Genomic DNA, 21,617 nt, shown 5'->3' with positions numbered 1-21,617 from the left:
GCGGAAAGGTTTTTTCATATGAACTCGTGGTGCAACGGTAGTGCGTCTGACTCCATATAAGAAGGTTGTGTGTTCAAATCACGTCGGGGTCAAAAAACTTATTCATAACTTAACCCATGTCTGGATTAAAATTGAAACTGTGTTGCTATCTGTCAGCGCAGTGTCTAACAAAGAGTCTTTTAGTTGAATGTTATAGATTAATATCTTATAAACAATTCTTTCATGAGAAATATCATCGGGAAACGAAATCAAGACATTGAATATTTAATGCACTTCGGGATCTCTTTTCACTTTGATCATAGCATTGTCATCTTTGAAACCATAAGAAAAAAGTGTTCATTACTAGATTCTAAATTTTAAACTGGAAATCCCTGCATTCCCAATATCAAGATGTTCATTCGTCCTTGTTTATGTCTTTTTCAGTCTGTAAGTAAAAGAAGCAAATTTCGAGAAGGTGTGCCACGATTTCTTCATGCTCTTTTTAAGTGAGTTATATTATGGGCGGAAAATTTCTTTTCATATGAACTCATGGCGCAATGGTAGCGCGTCTGACCTTAGATCAGAAGGTTGCGTGTTCAAATCATGTCGAGATCAAAATACTTTTTCATAACTTAACCCATGTCTGGATTAAATTTGAAGCTGTGTTGTTATCTGTCAGCACAGTGTCTGAAAAAGTGTCTTTTAGTTGAATGTTATAGATTAATATCTCATAAACAATTATTTGATGAGAAAAATAACCAGGAAGCAAAATCAAAACATTGATTATTTAAGGCACGTCGGGATCTGCTTTCACTTTGATCATAGCATCGTCATCTTTGAATCCATAAGAAAAAAGGGTTCTTTACTAGACTCTAAATTTTAAACTGGAAAACCCTCCATTCCCAATACCAAGATATTCATTCGTCCTTGTTTATGTCTTTTTCAGTCTGTAAGTAAAAGTAGCAAATTTCGAGGTGTGCACCATTTCTTCATGCACTTTTTAAGTGAATTATGGGCGGAAAGTTTCTTTTCATATGATCTTGTGGTGCAACGGTAACGCGTCTGACTCCAGATCAGAAGGTTGCGTGCTCAAATCACGTCAGGGTCAAGCAACTTTTTCATTACTTAACCCATGTCTGGATTAAAATTGAAACTGTGTTGCTATCTGTCAGCGCAGTGTCTAAAAAAGTGTCTTTTAGTTGAATGTTATAGATTAATATCTTATAAACAATTCTTTCATGAGAAAAATCATCGGGGAACAAAATCAAAACATTGAATATTTAAGGCACGTCGGGATCTCCTTTCACTTTGATCATAGCATTGTCATCTTTGAATCCATAAGAAAAAAGGGTTCATAACTAGATTCTAAATTTTAAACAGGAAAACCCTGCATTCCCAATATCAAGATGTTCATTCGTCCTTGTTTATGTCTTTTTCAGTCTGTAAGTAAAAGTAGCAAATTTGGAGAAGGTGTGCATGATATCTTCATGCACTTTTTAAGTGAGTTATATTATGGGCGGACAGTTTCTTTTCATATGAACTCGTGGCGCAATGGTAGTGCATCTGACTCCAGATCAGAAGGTTGCGTGTTCAAATCACGTCGGGGTCAAAAAAATTTTTTCATAACTTAACCCATGTCTGCATTAAAACTAAAGCTGTGTTGCTATCTGTCAGCACAGTGTCTAAAAAAGTGTATTTTAGTTGAATGTTATAGATTAATATCTTACAAACAATTCTTTGATGAGAAAAATCATCAGGGAACAAAATCAAAACATTGAATATTTAAGGCACATCGGGATCTCCTTTCACTTTGATCATAGCATTGTCATCTTTGAATCCATAAGAAGAAAAGGGTTCTTAACTATAATCTAAATTTTAAACAGGAAAACCCTGCATTCCCAATATCAAGATGTTCATTCTTCCTTGTTTATGTCATTTTCAGTCTGTGAGCAAAAGTAGCAAATTTCGAGAAGGTTTGCGCGATTTCTTCATACACTTTTCATGTGAATTATGGGCGGAAAGTTTCTTTTCGTATGATCTTGTGGTACAACGGTAGCGAGTCTGACTTCAGATCAGAAGTTTGCTTGTTCACATCACACCAGGGTCAAGCAACTTTTTCATTACTTAACCCATGTCTGGATTAAAATTGAAACTGTGTTGCTATCTGTCAGCGCAGTGTCTAAATAAGTGTCTTTTAGTTGAATGTTATAGATTAATATCTTACAAACAATTCTTTGATGTTAAAAATCATCGTGAAACAAAATCAAAATATTGAATATTTAATGCATTTCGGGATCTCTTTTCACTTTTATCATAGCATTGTCATCTTTGAAACCATAAGAAAGAATGGTTCATTAATAGATTCTAAATTTTAAACTGGAAATCCCTGCATTCCCGATATCAAGATGTTCAATCATCCTTGTTTATGTCTTTTTCATTCTGTAAGTAAAAGTAGCAAATTTCGAGAAAGTGTGCCACGATTTCTTCATGCAATTTTTAAGTGAGTTATATTATGGGCGGAAGGTTTCTTTGCATATGACCTCGTGGAGCAACGGTAGCGCATCTGACTCCAGATCAGAAGTTTGCGTGTTCAAATTATGTTGAGGTCAAAATACTTTTTCATAACTTAACCCATGTCTGGATTAAAATTGAAGCTGTGTTGCTATCTGCCAGCATAGTGTCTGAAAAAGTGTCTTTTAGTTGAATGTTATAGATTAATATCTCATAAACAATTATTTGATGAGAAAAATAATCAGGAAGCAAAATCAAAACATTGAATATTTAAGGCACGTCGGGATCTCCTTTCACTTTGATCATAGCATTGTCATCTTTGAATCCATAAGAAAAAAGGGTTCTTTACTAGACTCTAAATTTTAAACTGGAAAACCCTCCATTCCCAATACCAAGATATTCATTCGTCCTTGTTTATGTCTTTTTCAGTCTGTTAGTAAAAGTAGCAAATTTCGAGAAGGTGTGACACGATTTCTTCATGCAATTTTTAAGTGAGTTATATTATGGGCAGAAAGTTTTTTCTCATATGACCTCGTGGCGCAACGGTTGCGTGTCTGAGTCCATATCAGAAGGTTGCGTGTTCAAATCACGTTGGGGTCAAAAAACTTATTTATAACTTAACCAATGTCTGGATTAAAATTGAAACTGTGTTGCTATCTGTCAGCACAGTGTCTAAAAAAGTGTCTTTTAGTTGAATGTTATAGATTAATATCTTATAAACAATTCTTTCATGAGAAAAATCATCGGGGAACAAAATCAAAACATTGATTATTTAAGGCACGTCGGGATCTCCTTTCACTTTGATCATAGCATTGTCATCTTTGAATCCATAAGAAGAAAAGGGCTCTTAACTAGATTCTAAATTTTAAACAGGAAAACCCTGCATTCCCAATATCAAGATGTTCATTCGTCCTTGTTTATGTCATTTTCAGTCTTTGAGCAAAAGTAGCAAATTTCGAGAATTTTTGCTTGATTTCTTCATACACTTTTCATGTGAATTATGGGCGGAAATCTTCTTTTCGTATGATCTTGTGGTGCAACGGTAGCGCGTCTGACTCCAGATCAGAAGTTTGTGTGTTCAAATCACACCAGGGTCAAGCAACTTTTTCATTACTTAACCCATGTCTCTATTAAAATTGAAACTGTGTTGCTATTTGTCAGCGCAGTGTCTAAAAAAGTGTCTTTTAGTTGAATGTTATAGATTAGTATCTTACAAACAATTCTTTGATAAAAAAAATCATCGTGAAACGAAATCAAATCATTGAATATTTAATGCATTTCGGGATCTCTTTTCACTTTGATCATAGCATTGTCATCTTTGAAACCATAAGAAAGAATGGTTCATTAATAGATTCTAAATTTTAAACTGGAAATCCCTGCATTCCCAATATCAAGATGTTCATTCGTCCTTGTTTTTGTCTTTTTCAGTCTGTAAGTAAAAGTAGCAAATTTCGAGAAGGTGTGCCACGATTTCTTCATGCAATTTTTAAGTGAGTTATATTATGGGCGGAAAATTTCCTTTCATATGACTTCGTGGCGTAACGGTAGCGCGTCTGACTCCAGTTCAGAAGGTTGCGTGTTCAAATCACGTCGGGGTCAAAAAACTTATTCATAAATTAACCCATGTTTGGATTAAAATTGAAGCTGTGTTGTTATCTGTCAGCACAGTGCCTGAAAAGTGTCTTTTAGTTGAATGTTATAAATTAATATCTTATAAACAATTATTTTCTGAGAAAAATCATAGGGAAGCAAAATCAAAACATTGAATATTTAAGGCACTTTGGGATCTCTTTTCACTTTGATCATAGCATTGTCATCTTTGAATCCATAAGAAAAAAGGGTTTATTAATAGATTCTAAATTTTAAACTGGAAATCCCTGCATTCCCAATATCAAGATGTTCATTCGTCCTTGTTTATGTCTTTTTCAGTCTGTAAGTAAAAGTAGCAAATTTCGAGAAGGTGTGCCACGATTTCTTCATGCAATTTTTAAGTGAGTTATATTATGGGCGGAAAGCTTCTTTTCATATGACCTCGTGGCGCAAGGGTAGCGCGTCTGACTCCAGATCAGAAGGTTGCGTGTTCAAATCACGTCGGGGTCAAAAAAACTTATTCATAACTTAATCCATGTCTGGATTAAAATTGAAGCTGTGTTACTATGTGTATGAAAAATGTCTTTTAGTTGAATGTTATAAATTAATATCTTATAAACAATTATTTGATGAGAAAAATCATAGGGAAGCGAATCAAAACATTGAATATTTAAGGCACGTTGGGATATCTTTTCACTTTGATCATAGCATTGTCATCTTTGAATCCATAAGAAAAAAGGGTTCTTTACTAGACTCTAAATTTTAAACTGGAAATCCCTCCATTCCCAATACCAAGATATTCATTCGTCCTTGTTTATGTCTTTTTCAGTCTGTTAGTAAAAGTAGCAAATTTCGAGGTGTGCCACGATTTCTTCATGCACTTTTTAAGTGAATTATGGGTGGAAAGATTCTTTCTGTATGATCTTGTGGTGCAACAGTGACGCGTTTGACTCCAGATCAGAAGGTTGCTTGTTCAAATCACGCCAGGGTCAAGCAAGTTTTTCATTACTTAACCCATGTCTGGATTAAAATTGAAACTGTGTTGTTATCTGTCAGCGCAGTGTCTAAAAAAGTGTCTTTTAATTGAATGTTATAGATTAATATCTTATAAACAATTCTTTCATGAGAAAAATCATCGTGAAACGAAATCAAACATTGAATATTTAATGCATTTCGGGATCTCTTTTCACTTTGATCATAGCATTGTCATCTTTGAAACCATAAGAAAAAAGGGTTTATTAATAGATTCTAAATTTTAAACTGGAAATCCCTGCATTCCCAATATCAAGATGTTCAATCATCCTTGTTTATGTCTTTTTCATTCTGTAAGTAAAAGTAGCAAATTTCGAGAAAGTGTGCCACGATTTCTTCATGCAATTTTTAAGTGAGTTATATTATGGGCGGAAGGTTTCTTTGCATATGAACTCGTGGAGCAACGGTAGCGCATTTGACTCCAGATCAGAAGTTTGCGTGTTCAAATTATGTCGAGGTCAAAATACTTTTTCATAACTTAACCCATGTCTGGATTAAAATTGAAGCTGTGTTGCTATCTGTCAGCATAGTGTCTGAAAAAGTGTCTTTTAGTTGAATGTTATAGATTAATATCTCATAAACAATTATTTGATGAGAAAAATAATCAGGAAGCAAAATCAAAACATTGAATATTTAAGGCACGTCGGGATCTCCTTTCACTTTGATCATAGCATTGTCATCTTTGAATCCATAAGAAAAAAGAGTTCTTTACTAGACTCTAAATTTTAAACTGGAAAACCCTCCATTCCCAATACCAAGATATTCATTCGTCCTTGTTTAGGTCTTTTTCAGTCTGTTAGTAAAAGTAGCAAATTTCGAGGTGTGCCACGATTTCTTCATGCACTTTTTAAGTGAATTATGGGCGGAAAGCTTCTTTCCGTATGATCTTGTGGTGCAACAGTGATGCGTCTGACTCCAGATCAGAAGGTTGCGTGCTCAAATCACACCAGCGTCAAGCAACTTTTTCATTACTTAACCCATGTCTGGATTAAAATTGAAACTGTGTTGCTATCTGTCAGCGCAGTGTCTAAAAAAGTGTCTTTTAGTTGAATGTTATAGATTAATATCTTATAAACAATTCTTTCATGAGAAAAATCATCGTGAAACGAAATCAAAACATTGAATATTTAATGCATTTCGGGATCTCTTTTCACTTTGATCATAGCATTGTCATCTTTGAAACCATAAGAAAAAAGGGTTTATTAATAGATTCTAAATTTTAAACTGGAAATCCCTGCATTCCCAATATCAAGATGTTCATTCATCCTTGTTTATGTCTTTTTCAGTCTGTAAGTAAAAGTAGCAAATTTCGAGAAAGTGTGCCACGATTTCTTCATACAATTTTTAAGTGAGTTATATCATGGGCGGAAAGCTTGTTTTCATATGACCTCGTGGAGCAACGGTAGTGCACCTGACTCCAGAACAGAAGTTTGTGTGTTCAAATTATGTCGAGGTCAAAATACTTTTTCATAACTTAATCTATGTCTGGATTAAAATTGAAGCTGTGTTGCTATCTGTCAGCACAGTGTCTGAAAAAGTGTCTTTTAGTTGAATGTTATAGATTAATATCTCATAAACAATTATTTGATGAGAAAAATAATCAGGAAGCAAAATCAAAACATTGAATATTTAATGCATTTCGGGATCTCTTTTCACTTTGATCATAGCATTGTTATCTTTGAAACCATAAGAAAAAAGTGTTCATTACTAGATTCTAAATTTTAAACTGGAAATCCCTGCATTCCCAATATCAAGATGTTCATTCGTCCTTGTTTATGTCTTTTTCAGTCTGTAAGTAAAAGTAGCAAATTTCGAGAAGGTGTGCCACGATATCTTCATGCACTTTTTAAGTGAGTTATATTATGGGCGGACAGTTTCTTTTCATATGAACTCGTGGCGCAATGGTAGTGCATCTGACTCCAGATCAGAAGGTTGCGTGTTCAAATCACGTCGGGTCAAGAAACTTTTTCATAACTTAACCCATGTCTGCATTAAAACTAAAGCTGTGTTGCTATCTGTCAGCACAGTGTCTAAAAAAGTGTATTTTAGTTGAATGTTATAGATTAATATCTTACAAACAATTCTTTGATGAGAAAAATCATCGGGGAACAAAATCAAAACATTGAATATTTAAAGCACATCGGGATCTCCTTTCACTTTGATCATAGCATTGTCATCTTTGAATCCATAAGAAAAAAGGGTTCTTTACTAGACTCTAAATTTTAAACTGGAAAACCCTCCATTCCCAATACCAAGATATTCATTCGTCCTTGTTTATGTCTTTTTCAGTCTGTTAGTAAAAGTAGCAAATTTCGAGAAGGTGTGACACGATTTCTTCATGCAATTTTTAAGTGAGTTATATTATGGGCAGAAAGTTTCTTCTCATATGACCTCGTGGCGCAACGGTAGCGTGTCTGAGTCCAGATCAGAAGAATGTGTGTTCAAATCACGTCGGGGTCAAAAAACTTATTTATAACTTAACCCATGTCTGGATTAAAATTGAAACTGTGTTGCTATCTGTCAGCACAGTGTCTAAAAAAGTGTCTTTTAGTTGAATGTTATAGATTAATATCTTATAAACAATTCTTTCATGAGAAAAATCATCGGGGAACAAAATCAAAACATTGAATATTTAAGGCACGTCGGGATCTCCTTTCACTTTGATCATAGCATTGTCATCTTTGAATCCATAAGAAGAAAAGGGCTCTTAACTAGATTCTAAATTTTAAACAGGAAAACCCTGCATTCCCAATATCAAGATGTTCATTCGTCCTTGTTTATGTCATTTTCAGTCTTTGAGCAAAAGTAGCAAATTTCGAGAAGGTTTGCGCGATTTCTTCATACACTTTTCATGTGAATTATGGGCGGAAAGTTTCTTTTCGTATGATCTTGTGGTGCAACGGTAGCGCGTCTGACTCCAGATCAGAAGTTTGTGTGTTCAAATCACACCAGGGTCAAGCAACTTTTTCATTACTTAACCCATGTCTGGATTAAAATTGAAACTGTGTTGCTATTTGTCAGCGCAGTGTCTAAAAAAGTGTCTTTTAGTTGAATGTTATAGATTAGTATCTTACAAACAATTCTTTGATGAAAAAAATCATCGTGAAACGAAATCAAAACATTGAATATTTAATGCATTTCGGGATCTCTTTTCACTTTGATTATAGCATTGTCATCTTTGAAACCATAAGAAAGAATGGTTCATTAATAGATTCTAAATTTTAAACTGGAAATCCCTGCATTCCCAATATCAAGATGTTCATTCGTCCTTGTTTTTGTCTTTTTCAGTCTGTAAGTAAAAGTAGCAAATTTCGAGAAGGTGTGCCACGATTTCTTCATGCAATTTTTAAGTGAGTTATATTATGGGCGGAAAGTTTCCTTTCATATGACCTCGTGGCGTAACGGTAGCGCGTCTGACTCCAGTTCAGAAGGTTGCTTGTTCAAATCACGTCGGGGTCAAAAAACTTATTCATAACTTAACCCATGTCTGGATTAAAGTTGAAGTTGTGTTGTTATCTGTCAGCACAGTGCCTGAAAAGTGTCTTTTAGTTGAATGTTATAAATAAATATCTTATAAACAATTATTTGATGAGAAAAATCATAGGGAAGCGAAATCAAAACATTGAATATTTAAGGCACGTTGGGATCTCTTTTCACTTTGATCATAGCATTGTCATCTTTGAATCCATAAGAAAAAAGGGTGTTTTACTAGACTCTAAATTTTAAACTGGAAAACCCTCCATTCCCAATACCAAGATATTCATTCGTCCTTGTTTATGTCTTTTTCAGTCTGTTAGTAAAAGTAGCAAATTTCGAGGTGTACCACGATTTCTTCATGCACTTTTTAAGTGAATTATGGGCGGAAAGTTTCTTTCCGTATGATCTTGTGGTGCAACAGTGACGCATCTGACTCCACATCAGAAGGTTGCGTGTTCAAATCACGCCAGGGTCAAGTAACTTTTTCATTACTTAACCCATGTCTGCATTAAAATTGAAACTGTGTTGCTATCTGTCAGCGCAGTGTCTAAAAAAGTGTCTTTTAGTTGAATGTTATAGATTAATATCTTATAAACAATTCTTTCATGAGAAAAATCATCGGGGAACAAAATCAAAACATTGAATATTTAAGCACGTCGGGATCTCCTTTCACTTTGATCATAGCATTGTCATCTTTGAATCCATAAGAAAAAAGCGTTCATAACTAGATTCTAAATTTTAAACAGGAAAACCCTGCAATCCCAATATCAAGATGTTCATTCGTCCTTGTTTATGTCATTTTCAGTCTAAAAGCAAAAGTAGCAAATTTTGAGAAGGTTTGTGCGATTTCTTCATACATTTTTCATGTGAATTATGGGCGGAAAGTTTCTTTTCATATGATCTTGTGGTGCAACGGTAGAACGTCTGACTCCAGGTCAGACGTTTGCGTGTTCAAATCACGCCAGGGTCAAGCAACTTTTTCATTACTTAACCCATGTCTGGATTAAAATTTAAACTGTGTTGCTATCTGTCAGCGCAGTGTCTAAAAAAGTGTCTTTTAGTTGAATGTTATAGATTAATATCTTATAAACAATTCTTTCATGAGAAAAATCATCGTGAAACGAAATCAAAACATTGAATATTTAATGCATTTCGGGATCTCTTTTCACTTTGATCATAGCATTGTCATCTTTGAAACCATAAGAAAAAAGGGTTGATTAATAGATTCTAAATTTTAAACTGGAAATCCCTGCATTCCCAATATCAAGATGTTCATTCGTCCTTGTTTATGTCTTTTTCAGTCTGTAAGTAAAAGTAGCAAATTTCGAGAAGGTGTGCCACGATTTCTTCATGCAATTTTTAAGTGAGTTATATTATGGGCGGAAAGTTTCTTTTCATCTGACCTAGTGGCGCAAGGGTAGCGCGTCTGACTCCAGATGAGAAGGTTGCGTGTTCAAATCACGTCGGGGTCAAAAAAACTTATTCATAACTTAACCCATGTCTGGATTAAAATTGAAGCTGTGCTGCTATGTGTATGAAAAATGTCTTTTAGTTGAATGTTATAAATAAATATCTTATAAACAATTATTTGATGAGAAAATAGGGAAGCGAAATCAAAACATTGAATATTTAAGGCACGTTGGGATCTCTTTTAACTTTGATCATAGCATTGTCATCTTTGAATCCATAAGAAAAAAGGGTTCTTTACTAGACTCTAAATTTTAAACTGGAAAACCCTCCATTCCCAATACCAAGATATTCATTCGTCCTTGTTTATGTCTTTTTCAGTCTGTTAGTAAAAGTAGCAAATTTCGAGGTGTGCCACGATTTCTTCATGCACATTTTAAGTGAATTATGGGCGGAAAGTTTCTTTCCGTATGATCTTGTGGTGCAACAGTGACGCGTCTGACTCCATATCAGAAGGTTGCGTGTTCAAATCACACCAGGGTCAAGTAACTTCTTCATTACTTAACCCATGTCTGGATTAAAATTGAAACTGTGTTGCTATCTGTCAGCGCAGTGTCTAAAAAAGTGTCTTTTAGTTGAATGTTATAGATTAATATCTTATAAACAATTCTTTCATGAGAAAAATCATCGTGAAACGAAATCAAAAAATTGAATATTTAATGCATTTCGGGATCCCTTTTCACTTTGATCATAGCATTGTCATCTTTGAAACCATAAGAAAAAAGGGTTCATTAATAGATTCTAAATTTTAAACTGGAAATCCCTGCATTCCCAATATCAAGATGTTCATTCGTCCTTGTTTATGTCTTTTTCAGTCTATAAGTAAAAGTAGCAAATTTCGAGAAGGTGTGCCACGATTTCTTCATGCAATTTTTAAGTGAGTTATATTATGGGCGGAAAGTTTCTTTTCATATGACCTCGTGGCGCAAGGGTAGCACGTCTGACTCCAGATCAGAAGGTTGCGTGTTCAAATCACGTCGGGGTCAAAAAAACTTATTCATAACTTAACCCATGTATGGATTAAAATTGAAGCTGTGTTGCTATGTGTATGAAAAATGTCTTTTAGTTGAATGTTATAAATTAATATCTTATAAACAATTATTTGATGAGAAAAATCATAGGGAAGCGAAATCAAAACATTGAATATTTAAGGCACGTTGGGATATCTTTTCACTTTGATCATAGCATTGTCATCTTTGAATCCATAAGAAAAAAGGGTTCTTTACTAGACTCTAAATTTTAAACTGGAATACCCTCCATTCCCAATACCAAGATATTCATTCGTCCTTGTTTATGTCTTTTTCAGTCTGTTAGTAAAAGTAGCAAATTTCGAGGTGTGCCACGATTTCTTCATGCACTTTTTAAGTGAATTATGGGCGGAAAGTTTCTTTCCGTATGATCTTGTGGTGCAACAGTGACGCGTCTGACTCCAGATCAGAAGGTTGAATGTTCAAATCACACCAGGGTCAAGCAAATTTCTCATTACTTAACCCATGTCTGGATTAAAATTGAAACTGTGTTGCTATCTGTCAGCGCAGTGTCTAAAAAAGTGTCTTTTAGTTGAATGTTATAGATTAATATCTTATAAACAATTCTTTCATGAGAAAAATCATCGTGAAACGAAATCAAAACATTGAATATTTAATGCATTTCGGGATCTTTTTTCACTTTGATCACAGCATTGTCAACTTTGAAACCATAAGAAAAAAGGGTTTATTAATAGATTCTAAATTTTAAACTGGAAATCCCTGCATTCCCAATATCAAGATGTTCATTCATCCTTGTTTATGTCTTTTTCAGTCTGTAAGTAAAAATAGCAAATTTCGAGAAAGTGTGCCACAATTTCTTCATGCAATTTTTAAGTTAGTTATATTATGGGCGGAAAGTTTCTTTTCATATGACCTCGTGGAGCAACAGTAGCGCGTCTGACTCCAGATCAGAAGGTTGCGTGTTCAAATCATGTCAAGGTCAAAATACTTTTTCATAACTTAACCCATGTCTGGATTAAAATTGAAGCTGTGTTGCTATCTGTCAGCACAGTGTCTGAAAAAGTGTCTTTTAGTTGAATGTTATAGATTAATATCTCATAAACAATTATTTGATGAGAAAAATAATCAGGAAGCAAAATCAAAACATTGAATATTTAAGGCACGTCGGGATCTCCTTTCACTTTGATCATAGCATTGTCATCTTTGAATCCATAAGAAAAAAGGGTTCTTCACTAGACTCTAAATTTTAAACTGGAAAACCCTCCATTCCCAATATCAAGATATTCATTCGTCCTTGTTTATGTCATTATCAGTCTGTGAGCAAAAGTAACAAATATCGAGAAGGTTTGCGCGATTTCTTCATACACTTTTCATGTGAATTATGGGCGGAAAGCTTCTATTCGTATGATCTTGTGGTGCAACGGTAGCGCGTCTGACTCTAGATCAGAAGTTTTCGTGTTCAAATCACGCCATGGTCAAGCAAATTTTTCATTACTTAACCCATGTCTGGATTAAAATTGAAACTGTGTTGCTATCTGTCAGCGCAGTGTCTAAAAAAGTGTCTTTTAGTTGAATATTATAGATTAATATCTTATAAACAATTCTTTGATGAGAAAAATCATCTTGAAACGAAATCAAAACATTGAATATTTAATGCATTTCGGGATCTCTTTTCACTTTGATCATAGCATTGTAATCTTTGAAACCATAAGAAAAAAGGGTTCATTAATAGATTCTAAATTTTAAACTGGAAATCCCTGCATTCCCAATATCAAGATGTTCATTCATCCTTGTTTATGTCTTTTTCAGTCTGTAAGTAAAAATAGCAAATTTCGAGAAAGTGTGCCACGATTTCTTCATGCAATTTTTAAGTTAGTTATATTATGGGCGGAAAGCTTCTTTTCATATGACCTCGTGGAGCAACAGTAGCGCGTCTGACTCCAGATCAGAAGGTTGCGTGTTCAAATCATGTCAAGGTCAAAATACTTTTTCATAACTTAACCCATGTCTGGATTAAAATTGAAGCTGTGTTGCTATCTGTCAGCACAGTGTCTGAAAAAGTGTCTTTTAGTTGAATGTTATAGATTAATATCTCATAAACAATTATTTGATGAGAAAAATAATCAGGAAGCAAAATCAAAACATTGAATATTTAAGGCACGTCGGGATCTCCTTTCACTTTGATCATAGCATTGTCATCTTTGAATCCATAAGAAAAAAGGGTTCTTTACTAGACTCTAAATTTTAAACTGGAAAACCCTCCATTCCCAATATCAAGATATTCATTCGTCCTTGTTTATGTCATTATCAGTCTGTGAGCAAAAGTAACAAATATCGAGAAGGTTTGCGCGATTTCTTCATACACTTTTCATGTGAATTATGGGCGGAAAGCTTCTTTTCGTATGATCTTGTGGTGCAACGGTAGCGCGTCTGACTGTAGATCAGAAGTTTTCGTGTTCAAATCACGCCAGGGTCAAGCAACTTTTTCATTACTTAACCCATGTCTGGATTAAAATTGATACTGTGTTGCTATCTGTCAGCGCAGTGTCTAAAAAAGTGTCTTTTAGTTGAATGTTATAGATTAATATCTTATAAACAATTCTTTCATGAGAAAATCATCGTGAAATGAAATCAAAACATTGAATATTTAATGTATTTCGGGATCTCTTTTCACTTTGATCATAGCATTGTCATCTTTGAAACCATAAGAAAAAAGGGTTCATTAATAGATTCTAAATTTTAAACTGGAAATCTCTGCATTCCCAATATCAAGATGTTCATTCGTCCTTGTTTATGTCTTTTTCAGTCTGTAAGTAAAAGTAGCAAATTTCGAGAAGGTGTGCCACGATTTCTTCATGCAATTTTTAAGTGAGTTATATTATGGGCTGAAAGTTTCTTTTCATATGACCTCGTGGCGCAAGGGTAGCGCGTCTGACTCCAGATCAGAAGGTTGCGTGTTCAAATCACGTCGGGGTCAAAAACACTTTTTCATAACTTAACCCATGTCTGGATTAAAATTGAAGCTGTGTTGCTATGTGTATGAAAAATGTCTTTTAGTTGAATGTTATAAATTAATATCTTATAAACAATTATTTGATGAGAAAAATCATAGGGAAGCGAAATCAAAACATTGAATATTTAAGGCACGTTGGGATCTCTTTTCACTTTGATCATAGCATTGTCATCTTTGAATCCATAAGAAAAAAGGGTTCTTTACTAGACTCTAAATTTTAAACTGGAAAACCCTCCATTCCCAATACCAAGATATTCATTCGTCCTTGTTTATGTCTTTTTCAGTCTGTTAGTAAAAGTAGCAAATTTCGAGGTGTGCCACGATTTCTTCATGCACTTTTTAAGTGAATTATGGGCGTAAAGTTTCATTCCGTATGATATTGTGGTGCAACAGTGACGCGTCTGACTCCACATCAGAAGGTTGCGTGTTCAAATCATGTGAAGGTCAAAATACTTTTTCATAACTTAACCCATGTCTGGATAAAAATTGAAGCTGTGTTGCTATCTGTCAGCACAGTGTCTGAAAAAGTGTCTTTTAGTTGAATGTTATAGATTAATATCTCATAAACAATTATTTGATGAGAAAAATAATCAGGAAGCAAAATCAAAACATTGAATATTTAAGGAACGTCGGGATCTCCTTTCACTTTGATCATAGCATTGTCATCTTTGAATCCATAAGAAAAAAGGGTTCTTTACTAGACTCTAAATTTTAAACTGGAAAACCCTCCATTCCCAATATCAAGATATTCATTCGTCCTTGTTTATGTCATTTTCAGTCTGTGAGCAAAAGTAACAAATTTCGAGAAGGTTTGCCCGATTTCTTCATACACTTTTCATGTGAATTATGGGCGGAAAGCTTCTATTCGTATGATCTTGTGGTGCAACGGTAGCGCGTCTGACTCTAGATCAGAAGTTTTCGTGTTCAAATCACGCCATGGTCAAGCAACTTTTTCATTACTTAACCCATGTCTGGATTAAAATTGAAACTGTGTTGCTATCTGTCAGCGCAGTGTCTAAAAAAGTGTCTTTTAGTTGAATATTATAGATTAATATCTTATAAACAATTCTTTGATGAGAAAAATCATCTTGAAACGAAATCAAAACATTGAATATTTAATGCATTTCGGGATCTCTTTTCACTTTGATCATAGCATTGTAATCTTTGAAACCATAAGAAAAAAGGGTTCATTAACAGATTCTAAATTTTAAACTGGAAATCCCTGCATTCCCAATATCAAGATGTTCATTCATCCTTGTTAATGTCTTTTTCAGTCTGTAAGTAAAAGTAGCAAATTTCGAGAAAGTGTGCCATGATTTCTTCATGCAATTTTTAAGTGAGTTATATTATGGGCGGAAAGTTTCTTTTCATATGACCTCGTGGAGCAACTGTAGCGCGTCTGACTCCAGATCAGAAGGTTGCGTGTTCAAATCATGTCGAGGTCAAAATACTTTTTCATAACTTAACCCATGTCTGGATTAAAATTGAAGCTGTGTTGCTATCTGTCAGCACAGTGTCTGAAAAAGTGTCTTTTAGTTGAATGTTATAGATTAATATCTCATAAACAATTATTTGATGAGAAAAATAATCAGGAAGCAAAATCAAAACATTGAATATTTAAGGCACGTCGGGATCTCCTTTCACTTTGATCATAGCATTGTCATCTTTGAATCCATAAGAAAAAAGGGTTCTTTACTAGACTCTAAATTTTAAACTGGAAAACCCTCCATTCCCAATACCAAGATATTCATTCGTCCTTGTTTATGTCTTTTTCAGTCTGTTAGTAAAAGTAGCAAATTTCGAGGTGTACCACGATTTCTTCATGCACTTTTTAAGTGAATTATGGGCGGAAAGTTTCTTTCCGTATGATCTTGTGGTGCAACAGTGACGCATCTGACTCCACATCAGAAGGTTGCGTGTTCAAATCACGCCAGGGTCAAGTAACTTTTTCATTACTTAACCCATGTCTGCATTAAAATTGAAACTGTGTTGCTATCTGTCAGCGCAGTGTCTAAAAAAGTGTCTTTTAGTTGAATGTTATAGATTAATATCTTATAAACAATTCTTTCATGAGAAAAATCATCGGGGAACAAAATCAAAACATTGAATATTTAAGCACGTCGGGATCTCCTTTCACTTTGATCATAGCATTGTCATCTTTGAATCCATAAGAAAAAAGCGTTCATAACTAGATTCTAAATTTTAAACAGGAAAACCCTGCAATCCCAATATCAAGATGTTCATTCGTCCTTGTTTATGTCATTTTCAGTCTAAAAGCAAAAGTAGCAAATTTTGAGAAGGTTTGTGCGATTTCTTCATACATTTTTCATGTGAATTATGGGCGGAAAGTTTCTTTTCATATGATCTTGTGGTGCAACGGTAGAACGTCTGACTCCAGGTCAGACGTTTGCGTGTTCAAATCACGCCAGGGTCAAGCAACTTTTTCATTACTTAACCCATGTCTGGATTAAAATTTAAACTGTGTTGCTATCTGTCAGCGCAGTGTCTAAAAAAGTGTCTTTTAGTTGAATGTTATAGATTAATATCTTATAAACAATTCTTTCATGAGAAAAATCATCGTGAAACGAAATCAAAACATTGAATATTTAATGCATTTCGGGATCTCTTTTCACTTTGATCATAGCATTGTCATCTTTGAAACCATAAGAAAAAAGGGTTGATTAATAGATTCTAAATTTTAAACTGGAAATCCCTGCATTCCCAATATCAAGATGTTCATTCGTCCTTGTTTATGTCTTTTTCAGTCTGTAAGTAAAAGTAGCAAATTTCGAGAAGGTGTGCCACGATTTCTTCATGCAATTTTTAAGTGAGTTATATTATGGGCGGAAAGTTTCTTTTCATCTGACCTAGTGGCGCAAGGGTAGCGCGTCTGACTCCAGATGAGAAGGTTGCGTGTTCAAATCACGTCGGGGTCAAAAAAACTTATTCATAACTTAACCCATGTCTGGATTAAAATTGAAGCTGTGCTGCTATGTGTATGAAAAATGTCTTTTAGTTGAATGTTATAAATAAATATCTTATAAACAATTATTTGATGAGAAAATAGGGAAGCGAAATCAAAACATTGAATATTTAAGGCACGTTGGGATCTCTTTTAACTTTGATCATAGCATTGTCATCTTTGAATCCATAAGAAAAAAGGGTTCTTTACTAGACTCTAAATTTTAAACTGGAAAACCCTCCATTCCCAATACCAAGATATTCATTCGTCCTTGTTTATGTCTTTTTCAGTCTGTTAGTAAAAGTAGCAAATTTCGAGGTGTGCCACGATTTCTTCATGCACATTTTAAGTGAATTATGGGCGGAAAGTTTCTTTCCGTATGATCTTGTGGTGCAACAGTGACGCGTCTGACTCCATATCAGAAGGTTGCGTGTTCAAATCACACCAGGGTCAAGTAACTTCTTCATTACTTAACCCATGTCTGGATTAAAATTGAAACTGTGTTGCTATCTGTCAGCGCAGTGTCTAAAAAAGTGTCTTTTAGTTGAATGTTATAGATTAATATCTTATAAACAATTCTTTCATGAGAAAAATCATCGTGAAACGAAATCAAAAAATTGAATATTTAATGCATTTCGGGATCCCTTTTCACTTTGATCATAGCATTGTCATCTTTGAAACCATAAGAAAAAAGGGTTCATTAATAGATTCTAAATTTTAAACTGGAAATCCCTGCATTCCCAATATCAAGATGTTCATTCGTCCTTGTTTATGTCTTTTTCAGTCTATAAGTAAAAGTAGCAAATTTCGAGAAGGTGTGCCACGATTTCTTCATGCAATTTTTAAGTGAGTTATATTATGGGCGGAAAGTTTCTTTTCATATGACCTCGTGGCGCAAGGGTAGCACGTCTGACTCCAGATCAGAAGGTTGCGTGTTCAAATCACGTCGGGGTCAAAAACACTTTTTCATAACTTAACCCATGTCTGGATTAAAATTGAAGCTGTGTTGCTATGTGTATGAAAAATGTCTTTTAGTTGAATGTTATAAATTAATATCTTATAAACAATTATTTGATGAGAAAAATCATAGGGAAGCGAAATCAAAACATTGAATATTTAAGGCACGTTGGGATCTCTTTTCACTTTGATCATAGCATTGTCATCTTTGAATCCATAAGAAAAAAGGGTTCTTTACTAGACTCTAAATTTTAAACTGGAAAACCCTCCATTCCCAATACCAAGATATTCATTCGTCCTTGTTTATGTCTTTTTCAGTCTGTTAGTAAAAGTAGCAAATTTCGAGGTGTGCCACGATTTCTTCATGCACTTTTTAAGTGAATTATGGGCGTAAAGTTTCATTCCGTATGATATTGTGGTGCAACAGTGACGCGTCTGACTCCACATCAGAAGGTTGCGTGTTCAAATCATGTGAAGGTCAAAATACTTTTTCATAACTTAACCCATGTCTGGATAAAAATTGAAGCTGTGTTGCTATCTGTCAGCACAGTGTCTGAAAAAGTGTCTTTTAGTTGAATGTTATAGATTAATATCTCATAAACAATTATTTGATGAGAAAAATAATCAGGAAGCAAAATCAAAACATTGAATATTTAAGGAACGTCGGGATCTCCTTTCACTTTGATCATAGCATTGTCATCTTTGAATCCATAAGAAAAAAGGGTTCTTTACTAGACTCTAAATTTTAAACTGGAAAACCCTCCATTCCCAATATCAAGATATTCATTCGTCCTTGTTTATGTCATTTTCAGTCTGTGAGCAAAAGTAACAAATTTCGAGAAGGTTTGCCCGATTTCTTCATACACTTTTCATGTGAATTATGGGCGGAAAGCTTCTATTCGTATGATCTTGTGGTGCAACGGTAGCGCGTCTGACTCTAGATCAGAAGTTTTCGTGTTCAAATCACGCCATGGTCAAGCAACTTTTTCATTACTTAACCCATGTCTGGATTAAAATTGAAACTGTGTTGCTATCTGTCAGCGCAGTGTCTAAAAAAGTGTCTTTTAGTTGAATATTATAGATTAATATCTTATAAACAATTCTTTGATGAGAAAAATCATCTTGAAACGAAATCAAAACATTGAATATTTAATGCATTTCGGGATCTCTTTTCACTTTGATCATAGCATTGTAATCTTTGAAACCATAAGAAAAAAGGGTTCATTAACAGATTCTAAATTTTAAACTGGAAATCCCTGCATTCCCAATATCAAGATGTTCATTCATCCTTGTTAATGTCTTTTTCAGTCTGTAAGTAAAAGTAGCAAATTTCGAGAAAGTGTGCCATGATTTCTTCATGCAATTTTTAAGTGAGTTATATTATGGGCGGAAAGTTTCTTTTCATATGACCTCGTGGAGCAACTGTAGCGCGTCTGACTCCAGATCAGAAGGTTGCGTGTTCAAATCATGTCGAGGTCAAAATACTTTTTCATAACTTAACCCATGTCTGGATTAAAATTGAAGCTGTGTTGCTATCTGTCAGCACAGTGTCTGAAAAAGTGTCTTTTAGTTGAATGTTATAGATTAATATCTCATAAACAATTATTTGATGAGAAAAATAATCAGGAAGCAAAATCAAAACATTGAATATTTAAGGCACGTCGGGATCTCCTTTCACTTTGATCATAGCATTGTCATCTTTGAATCCATAAGAAAAAAGGGTTCTTTACTAGACTCTAAATTTTAAACTGGAAAACCCTCCATTCCCAATACCAAGATATTCATTCGTCCTTGTTTATGTCTTTTTCAGTCTGTTAGTAAAAGTAGCAAATTTCGAGGTGTACCACGATTTCTTCATGCACTTTTTAAGTGAATTATGGGCGGAAAGTTTCTTTCCGTATGATCTTGTGGTGCAACAGTGACGCATCTGACTCCACATCAGAAGGTTGCGTGTTCAAATCACGCCAGGGTCAAGTAACTTTTTCATTACTTAACCCATGTCTGCATTAAAATTGAAACTGTGTTGCTATCTGTCAGCGCAGTGTCTAAAAAAGTGTCTTTTAGTTGAATGTTATAGATTAATATCTTATAAACAATTCTTTCATGAGAAAAATCATCGGGGAACAAAATCAAAACATTGAATATTTAAGCACGTCGGGATCTCCTTTCACTTTGATCATAGCATTGTCATCTTTGAATCCATAAGAAAAAAGCGTTCATAACTAGATTCTAAATTTTAAACAGGAAAACCCTGCAATCCCAATATCAAGATGTTCATTCGTCCTTGTTTATGTCATTTTCAGTCTAAAAGCAAAAGTAGCAAATTTTGAGAAGGTTTGTGCGATTTCTTCATACATTTTTCATGTGAATTATGGGCGGAAAGTTTCTTTTCATATGATCTTGTGGTGCAACGGTAGAACGTCTGACTCCAGGTCAGACGTTTGCGTGTTCAAATCACGCCAGGGTCAAGCAACTTTTTCATTACTTAACCCATGTCTGGATTAAAATTTAAACTGTGTTGCTATCTGTCAGCGCAGTGTCTAAAAAAGTGTCTTTTAGTTGAATGTTATAGATTAATATCTTATAAACAATTCTTTCATGAGAAAAATCATCGTGAAACGAAATCAAAACATTGAATATTTAATGCATTTCGGGATCTCTTTTCACTTTGATCATAGCATTGTCATCTTTGAAACCATAAGAAAAAAGGGTTGATTAATAGATTCTAAATTTTAAACTGGAAATCCCTGCATTCCCAATATCAAGATGTTCATTCGTCCTTGTTTATGTCTTTTTCAGTCTGTAAGTAAAAGTAGCAAATTTCGAGAAGGTGTGCCACGATTTCTTCATGCAATTTTTAAGTGAGTTATATTATGGGCGGAAAGTTTCTTTTCATCTGACCTAGTGGCGCAAGGGTAGCGCGTCTGACTCCAGATGAGAAGGTTGCGTGTTCAAATCACGTCGGGGTCAAAAAAACTTATTCATAACTTAACCCATGTCTGGATTAAAATTGAAGCTGTGCTGCTATGTGTATGAAAAATGTCTTTTAGTTGAATGTTATAAATAAATATCTTATAAACAATTATTTGATGAGAAAATAGGGAAGCGAAATCAAAACATTGAATATTTAAGGCACGTTGGGATCTCTTTTAACTTTGATCATAGCATTGTCATCTTTGAATCCATAAGAAAAAAGGGTTCTTTACTAGACTCTAAATTTTAAACTGGAAAACCCTCCATTCCCAATACCAAGATATTCATTCGTCCTTGTTTATGTCTTTTTCAGTCTGTTAGTAAAAGTAGCAAATTTCGAGGTGTGCCACGATTTCTTCATGCACATTTTAAGTGAATTATGGGCGGAAAGTTTCTTTCCGTATGATCTTGTGGTGCAACAGTGACGCGTCTGACTCCATATCAGAAGGTTGCGTGTTCAAATCACACCAGGGTCAAGTAACTTCTTCATTACTTAACCCATGTCTGGATTAAAATTGAAACTGTGTTGCTATCTGTCAGCGCAGTGTCTAAAAAAGTGTCTTTTAGTTGAATGTTATAGATTAATATCTTATAAACAATTCTTTCATGAGAAAAATCATCGTGAAACGAAATCAAAAAATTGAATATTTAATGCATTTCGGGATCC

The 21,617-nt window shown here is 34.4% G+C and overlaps 11 non-coding genes across 11 annotated transcripts; all 11 read left to right on the top strand.

Annotated features, from left to right (window-relative positions):
* Positions 1–1,516: 1,516 nt before the first annotated feature.
* Positions 1,517–1,588, top strand: TRNAW-CCA (transfer RNA tryptophan (anticodon CCA)). The gene has a single exon. It is a non-coding gene; the product is annotated as a tRNA-Trp (tRNA).
* Positions 1,589–3,515: 1,927 nt separating this feature from the next.
* Positions 3,516–3,587, top strand: TRNAW-CCA (transfer RNA tryptophan (anticodon CCA)). Its single transcript has one exon. It is a non-coding gene; the product is annotated as a tRNA-Trp (tRNA).
* Positions 3,588–4,017: 430 nt separating this feature from the next.
* TRNAW-CCA (transfer RNA tryptophan (anticodon CCA)) lies at positions 4,018–4,089 on the top strand. The gene has a single exon. It is a non-coding gene; the product is annotated as a tRNA-Trp (tRNA).
* A 429-nt stretch (positions 4,090–4,518) lies between these two features.
* TRNAW-CCA (transfer RNA tryptophan (anticodon CCA)) lies at positions 4,519–4,590 on the top strand. The gene has a single exon. It is a non-coding gene; the product is annotated as a tRNA-Trp (tRNA).
* A 2,408-nt stretch (positions 4,591–6,998) lies between these two features.
* TRNAW-CCA (transfer RNA tryptophan (anticodon CCA)) lies at positions 6,999–7,071 on the top strand. Its single transcript has one exon. It is a non-coding gene; the product is annotated as a tRNA-Trp (tRNA).
* Positions 7,072–7,500: 429 nt separating this feature from the next.
* TRNAW-CCA (transfer RNA tryptophan (anticodon CCA)) lies at positions 7,501–7,572 on the top strand. Its single transcript has one exon. It is a non-coding gene; the product is annotated as a tRNA-Trp (tRNA).
* Positions 7,573–7,997: 425 nt separating this feature from the next.
* Positions 7,998–8,069, top strand: TRNAW-CCA (transfer RNA tryptophan (anticodon CCA)). Its single transcript has one exon. It is a non-coding gene; the product is annotated as a tRNA-Trp (tRNA).
* Positions 8,070–8,499: 430 nt separating this feature from the next.
* On the top strand, positions 8,500–8,571 carry TRNAW-CCA (transfer RNA tryptophan (anticodon CCA)). Its single transcript has one exon. It is a non-coding gene; the product is annotated as a tRNA-Trp (tRNA).
* A 2,399-nt stretch (positions 8,572–10,970) lies between these two features.
* Positions 10,971–11,042, top strand: TRNAW-CCA (transfer RNA tryptophan (anticodon CCA)). The gene has a single exon. It is a non-coding gene; the product is annotated as a tRNA-Trp (tRNA).
* A 2,908-nt stretch (positions 11,043–13,950) lies between these two features.
* Positions 13,951–14,022, top strand: TRNAW-CCA (transfer RNA tryptophan (anticodon CCA)). The gene has a single exon. It is a non-coding gene; the product is annotated as a tRNA-Trp (tRNA).
* Positions 14,023–17,903: 3,881 nt separating this feature from the next.
* On the top strand, positions 17,904–17,975 carry TRNAW-CCA (transfer RNA tryptophan (anticodon CCA)). Its single transcript has one exon. It is a non-coding gene; the product is annotated as a tRNA-Trp (tRNA).
* The last annotated feature ends 3,642 nt before the right edge of the window (positions 17,976–21,617 follow it).

Source organism: Phyllobates terribilis, unplaced genomic scaffold (genome assembly GCF_046119375.1).
Source record: "Phyllobates terribilis strain yellow unplaced genomic scaffold, ASM4611937v1 Scaffold_11__3_contigs__length_659146591, whole genome shotgun sequence".
NCBI lineage: Eukaryota > Metazoa > Chordata > Amphibia > Anura > Dendrobatidae > Phyllobates > Phyllobates terribilis.
This window is presented reverse-complemented; position numbering and strand designations above follow the sequence as displayed.